Here is an 8,593-nt window from a genome sequence, read left to right as displayed (position 1 = left end):
TTATCTTAATGTTGTCATGTTGCGCAATATGTAAACAACAACACTTAATCTAAGTTCATTTAAAATCCGAAAACGTACTTAATATGGTCACATCTATAGGATTGTTTTAAGTCATAATGGTGACTGGACTTACTGAGTTTTATTTTGGTTACACTAATGAAAGTATTTTTAAGGATCAGATGAGGTATAAACAGCAGTGCTTTTGTTCACCTTTCCAGTGGTACAGTAACAGTGACGCAGTGGGCACTATGCTTTAGTGAATAAAAAATAAAACTGCTTGAAACTAAATCTCCTCTGCAAGTATTGTTCTCACATTGTGTGCAGATCTCTTTAGTGTGCATCCCATTGGGATCGTGTTAAAAATGCAGGCTTTAAAATGACCATCTTGACAATATTATAGAGGAGCGTACCAAAGAGAATTAATGATCGCAAGAATAGTACCATTAGTTCAATTTATTAGACAGGCCAGCTAGCTAAATTTAATCTCAACGCACAGCTTTGAAGAAGTAGGGACCTGCCAAAGGCTTCTTTTCCCTCCCACCGTGTCTGATGTCTGCCAGTGATGGTGGTAAAAGAGAGAAAAAAACATTTTCATTAAGTGGGAATTTGCTCATTCAATACACAGAGCTTTCACATAAGTTGGTATTACACTTAGGCATATAAGTGTATACACCAGACGATCCAAACTGTCAATTTTATATCTATCAAAATGCATATGTTAGAATAGTAAGGCAGATGAAGTAGTGTGTGATGGATGCTAGATAAACACACACTATAAGGTTTCATACTACCCGTTTTAAATCCTGGGTCAGTTTAACCCCTGAGTTATGAAACTTTCAAGGTGTCTGAAGTGAAAACAATATGTTGCGGTGCATGTTATAGCGAGTGTTTTTAGAAGCAGACAACCACCAATAACCCATATCTCGGTGCTTACATCATTAAATAGTTCATGTGCGTTGTACAATTGTAGAAACTTTGCAAAGCTGAAAGTTTCCAGGGATCTGAAAAAAGCAAAACATTAACTGGAATGAGTGCAGAGCCCTTATTATTTTTGCTGCAGGTTTCTGAAGACTTGAAGATATAGTTTACCCAAAAATTAAAATTCTGTCATCATTTACTCACCATGTCATTCCAAACCTGTATGGCTTTCTTCCTTCTGTGGAACACAAAATAAGATATTTTGAAGAATTTTCAGCCTTTTTTGTACAATGAAAGTCAGTGGGGTCCAAAACAAAATTGAACCCCACTGACCTTCAAAGGGATGTACCTGTACTTTAATAATTCTGAATATCAGAATAAGTAAGTCATATAGGTTTGGAAACAGACGAGGGTTGAATGATGACAGAATTTCAATTGTAGGGTGAACTAATTCTTTAATATAACCAAATATATTTTGTGCACGATTGTTATCACCATTAACCAATGGTTTTTCAAATGTACAGTGTGAAATCTCAAAACCTGACTAAGAATATTTACCAAACCATGATAAACTAACAACAGTTGTAAAACATGATACACGTCGTTTTGTTTGCCCATGGTCAGAGAAAGACGATTCGAAATATGATAAGCTCAAATAGCTGTCAGTTTCATTGTAAATTTAGACCAGCAGCCAATCCTCATTATTATTGATACTGCTCTTTCCAGTTTTTTCATACTAATGCACTTTCCTTCACTGGGTCTCTCAGGGCTCACCGTCACCCCAGAACACCATGATTACAGATTCATCAAGTCCAGCAGAGTTCTACGAGGACAACGCATCGCTGCTGGTCCTTGGGACTCTAGCGTGTTTCTTCAGCGAGGCCGCGCTATCTCTCCTCCGATCGCGACGATCAGCTGGACTTTTTTCATTATAAATGTTGGAGGCAGCCGCTACATCCTCTCTCGGAACTGCTGGCCTCTCACTCTCCCCAGAGATCCTCGCCTGGGAAAGCTGGCACTCTCCACTCGAGACTCTGCTTTAGATCTGTGCGATGATGCAGATTTCTTGGAGAGAACGAGTTCTTCTTTGACCGCAACTCGCAGACCTTTCCGTACACATCATGAACTTCTACTACAGACCCGGGTCACCTTACATGTGCGAGAGGAGCTGTGTGTGATCTCATTCGCTTCCGTAAAAGAGATCGAGTACTCTGGGGCATCGATGAGGCTCCGCATAGACAGCTGTTTGCAGGGACAAGTACTACCGTACCGGAAAGAGATGAAGGAGTCCATTGGATATTCGTAAGGCTGCTGATATAATGGACAACTTAGGATGAGGCTTCACTGGTGCTTTGTGCCACGACTTACGGGCAACGTCTATGGGACCTTATGGAGCAATCCGGACTCCTCTAAGGCGGCCAAGACGTTTGGGACGCTATCCATGTTCCTTTGTGGTGGTGTCCATCATGCTATCTGGCTCTGATTTTTCTCTGGACTTTCACTACTCACTTGATGCACGCTCGTTATCTCATCTTCGGTGCTGCTCTTGAGGTAGGCTTTGGTATCATTTTGGTTCAACCGGTGCGCTGGTGTGCTCAGGTTCATGTGTGGGAGAGATAAGTGTAGATTCAGCAGGAGTGTGGTGAATATCATTGACCTTCTGGCTATTCTGCCCTTCTATGTGACTCTGGCCGTGGAGAGCCTGCATGGATGCTCTACGGAGCTGGAGAACGTTTGGACGGGTAATTCAGGTGCTGCGGCTAATTGAGGTTTCTCAGATGCTAAACTTGGCCGACACTTCCACAGGTGACACACCTATTTGAAACTTATCAAATAATCTTAACATATAATCATGCATTACTGGTTGAAAAGTTTAGGGAGATTATTTTATGGTTTTTGAAAGAAGTCTCTTATTGTTCACCAAGCTGCCATTTATTTGACAGACGTACTGTAAAAACAGTAATACTGCAAAAATATTATTACAATTTAAAATGAACTGTTTCTTTTTTATATATATTTTAAATGTAATTTATTTCCTGTGATGGCAAAGCTGAATTCTCATCGGCCATTACTCCAGTCTTCAGTATCACATGTAATATGCTGATTTGGTGGTTAGGAAAATGTCTATTAATTATTATTACCACAATTATTATTATCATCATCATAGCAATATTGTTGTTTGAAATGAATAAATATAATATTTTTGTGGATAGCATGATAATTGGGTTTTTTATTTTAGTTCATGATTCATTGATGAATAGAAAGTTTCAAAAGAACAGCATTTATTCAAATAGAAATCTTTTGGAACATTATAAATATTTACTGATCACTTTAATGCACCCTTGCTGAAACAAGCAATACATTAAAAAAATAATACAAAATGCTGACCCTAAACTTTTTAACGGTAGTGGACCTTTTTGAAATGAATGTTGCAAATTTTTCAGGAACCAACTGAAAATGAAGTGATTTACTTAAAGTCTAGCTTTCATTCACACATGCACTGCTGCAGTTGACACATATTTAAACATAATGTATCCAAATTGCACCAGGTTTGCCATTGGTACTTTCAAAACACAATTATCAAATTTTAGCAAATTCAGCAAGGATTCCACTATAACCACTATATTCCCACAAAAAAAGCAAAATGGAAAAATAAAAAATTCCACCCAGTACATTTTAATCAAAATGCAGTAAAATCTAATTCAAAACCTGTAATAAATTTATGCATACTTATTTATTAATGAAGATGAAGTATTAAAAAATTGTAAGCTCTGCATATAAAATCAGTTTACAGTGCCCCCTTCCTGTTTTTTTACATTTTATTTATTTTTTTTGCATGTTTGTCACACTTTAAAGATTCACACTTTATTAATTCTAATAACTTGTTGTGACACCCTTGGCAGCAACAAATGCAAAAAAAGGGTTTGCGATAACTGGAAATGAGTCTCTCACATCGCTGTGTAGGAATTTTGGCCCACTCTTCTTTGCAGAATTATTTTAATTCAGCCACATTTGAGGGTTTTCAAGCATGAATGGACTACAGTGTAGGCTAAAACATAAAATCAAGTAGAATAAACAGCACACTGTTCAGCAGTCCACCGGAACATCTGGGCATTTTAACACTACCTCTCCTGATGGACTCTCAACCTGGGACCATGAAATAATTCATGAAGATTTAAGTCTATTTTTTTGGAGAATGGGTAAATTTATATCATCCATTCATATTTTGACAGTATCCCAAGGAGACTTAGAGGAAGATCCTTAGACACACAAACAGTTACTGAGCACAGATTTGTGGCTTTTATCTTGCTTTTTTTGTGGAAGGAAAAACCTCTTTCTAAGATGCTGCCACAAAGTCATGAATAATTAAACAAAATTATATGCAAGAGCTAACAGAGGAGGGTACGGTTGGGGAATTTGGCGGGACTGGGGCTTATCATGCCAACCTCAATGTGAAAATGTAAAATAAGGAAAAACAGAGTTTGATAATTAATCATTTGGGTGGGAATTCATTCCAAAAGTTATTTTTAAAGGAGATAAAGCCATATTTTATTTTATTTTATTTTGTGGCTAAATAACAGACTGAATTTTCACACGGTCTCACTATCATTCAGTTTAGATTGAACATGTCTAAGCAGACAATGTTGGTTCTGTTCTCAGGATAAATATCTGAAGTAAACACTGACAGATAATCCACAAGGGAATTTTCATATCCGTCACATTTTAATAATGGGGTCCCTCTCGTCTACAGCGTTCTCTCTGCCCATCTGAAGGTGTTTGTTCTCAGTAGTAGCTAATCTGATCAGAAGACACAAACCAAATGAAAATCAGATTCACGCAGACAGTCCCCATAGTCGTAAACATCAAATATGAGTTGTCTTCAGACAAATATGACATGTAAGTCAAGATGAGAATGGAAATAAAATGAAAAAACTAATTCAATATCAATCTTTTTGATTGTTCCCCAGTGCATTTTCATTTTTCTCAAAATAGAAGCCTAGTTCTTCACAGCCACTCATGTTGACTCCAGCACCTCAGACATGGGTCAAGGGGCCTTTAAAGTCAGTGTTTTAATGGCAAAATACGGTTTCTACTTCTAAAAATAAAAGGACATGCTTTGATATGCACAATAAGTAGGCCAGGTGTCGACTTTAGATGCTTTATGTTCTTTCTGTAAATGTATTCAGCAAGACAGCTAAAAAAAGAATAAATAAAGCATTTCTCAGGAAGCCGTGACATTTTGGAGTGTGAAAGGAGTGTGTGCGGCAAGATTCAAAACACTGGCAGATGCAAATTAAGAGGTTCTTCTATATGTACTAAAAAAGACATCTAGGCGCTATGGGATCTAACCTATATAAGCTGACACAATGTAAAGCATGCATTCAAAAGGCTCTCTGAAAGCTAGAACAACACTTGAGCAATGTTACTTCATAAAATGCCACTACTGACTTTTGAGTCTACATTAAGTAGTATTTCCAGAAAAGATATCTATAGCCATGCTTTAAAGTTTGAACTTGTTTGCATATGGAAATCTGTTCAACACAATTTCATCCATCACTAAGAGAAGTTCTCTGTTGAACATGTTACACCCAAAATAAAATCATGCGGTCGGTGATTCGAATTCTGTCAACAGCATCTTAGATGTTAGTAGGTAAAGAAGTAATGATTTGGCATGCAAATCGTCTAGTAAACACTGGCTACACTTCAATTGGTCAGTGGCAAAAGAGGTCAAATATTAAATTGTTTTGAGCGTCATGTTTAAAAAAAAATAGATTAACACTTGTAGCTTGATTCTTTGTTACACAGAGTTCAGTGCATTGGGGAATGCTGGCATAAATTAGCTGAAAGTGCCATAAGGTTTTTCTTCCCTAATTATTTGAGAGGCCTCTCTGTTTTTCTACTATTTTTTAAAGGTTAAAAGTAATTACGTAATTAGGTTAATTACTTGTATTAGTCTCTATCCTCTTGGCATGCAGTAATAATGTTAAAATAAGGGCTGTTAATTTAACACATTTATTTAGTTCATTTAAATATAAAAAATAATTATGATTTTTTTTTAAATTAAAGAGTATTAAAAAAAATCACACACCTAACATGCAAATAAAATAACCACTTTATTGCGTTTTTTAAAGTCACTTTTACAATGTCTATTAAATGATTCATTTCATTAATTTCGCAATTATTTGCAGTTCATTTTATTATTTAATATGAATATTCTGTAATTGATTGACAATTCCTTTCTTCTGTGGAACACAAAAGAAAAATATTTTTTAAAAATGTTGGTAACTTGTTTCCCATTGACTTATGGACAAAAATAAATATATAAATATCAGCATTCTTCAAAATATGTGTTCTTTTGTGTTCATCAGAAATAAGTGAGTTATACAGGTTTGGAACAACATGAGGGTGAGTAAATTATGACAGAATTTTTGTTTTGGGGTGAACTATCCCAGTGCATCTGTTCAAAATGAAACAAATATTCACATGCCACCAATGTTTTTTTTTCTGAATAGCTATTTGAAAAACATGTAAATACTGTTTGACTTCATTTCTTCTCACTGATGAGTTTAACAAACGTGAATAGGCCTTTGGATTAAGGAACTTTATGTCCTCATTGTGTGTTCCAGGTCTCAAATCTTTGGGAATGACGATCGCCCAATGCTACGAGGAAGTTGGCCTCCTGATGCTGTTTCTTTCTGTGGGCATTTCCATCTTCGCCACAGTGGAATACGCCATTGAACACGACATGCCTGAGACCACCTTCACAAACGTGCCCAGCGCCTGGTGGTGGGCCACCACATCCATGACCACGGTAGGATATGGAGACATCCGTCCAGAAACGGGGCTAGGAAAGGTGATGGCTTTCATCTGCATCCTATCCGGCATTCTTATCCTCGCACTGCCTATCGCCATCATCAACGATCGGTTCTCTGCCTGCTACTTCACACTTAAAATGAAGGAAGCGGCTCTGCGGCACGGGGAGGCGCTGAAACGACTGACGCGCAGCTCAGCCTCGGATATGTCGGCGATAGGGGTTGAACCTGCGGGACGCCTACGCCAGAAGCGTGCTGGAGATGCTGCGGTTGCAGGGGCGAGAGCGAGCCAGCACACGCAGCAGTGCAAGGAGATATTTGGTGGTAACAGCAGGCCTGCAGCTAGCTACCGGAGAGAGAGAGACAGATAAAGAACAAGTGAGCAAGAGATGTCTTTTATGGACCACAAGGGCCTCATATCATGAGGAATCAAAATTTGCTTTTTCTTTAGAGTTTATTGCATTAGGAAAACATAATGTAACTTGCCTCAAAATAATTGATTTAAATCATACTGCAAAAACAACTGAACGTTCTCATGTTTCCTGATGTCACAAACCTAACTTTGCAATTCTGTAACCATCTAATGGCAGCTTTGCAAAGTGGCTAAAGTGGTAAAACTGTATTAGAAATGAGTGCAAACCTGCAGATAAAGTGCTGCTGCTCGTTTTCACATGCAAATGGGGCATTTCTTAATGTTGCAAAATATTGGAAGTAGCAACAGATCTTTTCTTCCATACTGTGATGTACATCCATGGGGACTTGGTTCAGTTGTTGACTGGAGAGAGGCAGTTGTACATGCAAACTTGCAGTCAACTGCAAGAAGGAGGCATGGTTTAAAGGTATAGTTCATCCAAAAATAGCAATTCTGTAATCATTTACTCATGCTCATGTTGTTCCCAACCTGCATGACTTTTTTCTTTCTTCTGTGGAATATCAGATTTTTTGAAGAATGTTGGTGGCCAAACAGTTTTGGTTTCTATTGACTTTTATTGCATGGACAAAAAATACAATTGAAGTCAATGGGAACCAAAACTGTGGTTGCTAGCAGTCTTAAAAATATCTTCTTAACAACATGAAGGTGAGTTAATATATGACATTTTGATTAGAGATCACGAGGTCAAAAAAAGGTTTTAAAAATTAAACATATACATGGATGAATGGTTCACAATAAGATCAATAACATGCATTTAGAAAATAGATAGCTTGATTTTCCATTTTATACCAACTTTAAAAGACAGCAGCAGCAAAAACAGACCATTTAACAGAATAGAAAATGGTCTTAAAAAGTACTACAACTGTTATTATAAATTACATTTAAAAAAATCTAAATTGTTATTTATAATTTTTGAACCTCAGGGAAAAAATAATTTTAAAGACAAAAGTATATTACAACTTCTTGTAAGGTGAAGTGTGTGATTTCTTCACAACTAGTGGCACAAAACAGAATTGCAAAAATAAAGACTTTATTAAAAACGGGTTTCACAAACACTGCCATTGGCTGGACAACAGTTAACCCCACCCCAGACTCGCACCATTGGTTGAATCAGTGTTTTTTATGCTGCTTAAAAGAACCAGAGCAAATTCACATTCTGACTGAATCAACTTACGAATTGTCTCTGCACATTAAGCTGGGAGAAGTATTTTAACGTGAGATTGAAATCATCAAAATGATTTTTCAACATTACTACATGCCTGTTCTGTTCATCTTTGTGCAACTCACTGATTGTTTATAATACAAGTTGTTTTTACTGTTCCATTTAAAGACATGTAATAAAATCTATGTCTGAATTTTCCCGTTTAGGTTGTTTTTTTTAAGGGCTGCATTTACATCAGAGCAAGACTTTTCTCCCGTGCATATATTT

General features: G+C 37.0%; 1 pseudogene; it reads left to right on the top strand.

The window, feature by feature from the left end:
- Positions 1-1,709: 1,709 nt before the first annotated feature.
- Positions 1,710-7,059, top strand: LOC122140103 (annotated as a pseudogene).
- Positions 7,060-8,593: the final 1,534 nt, after the last annotated feature.

This window comes from Cyprinus carpio, chromosome B16 (assembly GCF_018340385.1).
Source record: "Cyprinus carpio isolate SPL01 chromosome B16, ASM1834038v1, whole genome shotgun sequence".
In the NCBI taxonomy this organism is placed as follows: Eukaryota; Metazoa; Chordata; class Actinopteri; order Cypriniformes; family Cyprinidae; genus Cyprinus; species Cyprinus carpio.
This window is presented reverse-complemented; position numbering and strand designations above follow the sequence as displayed.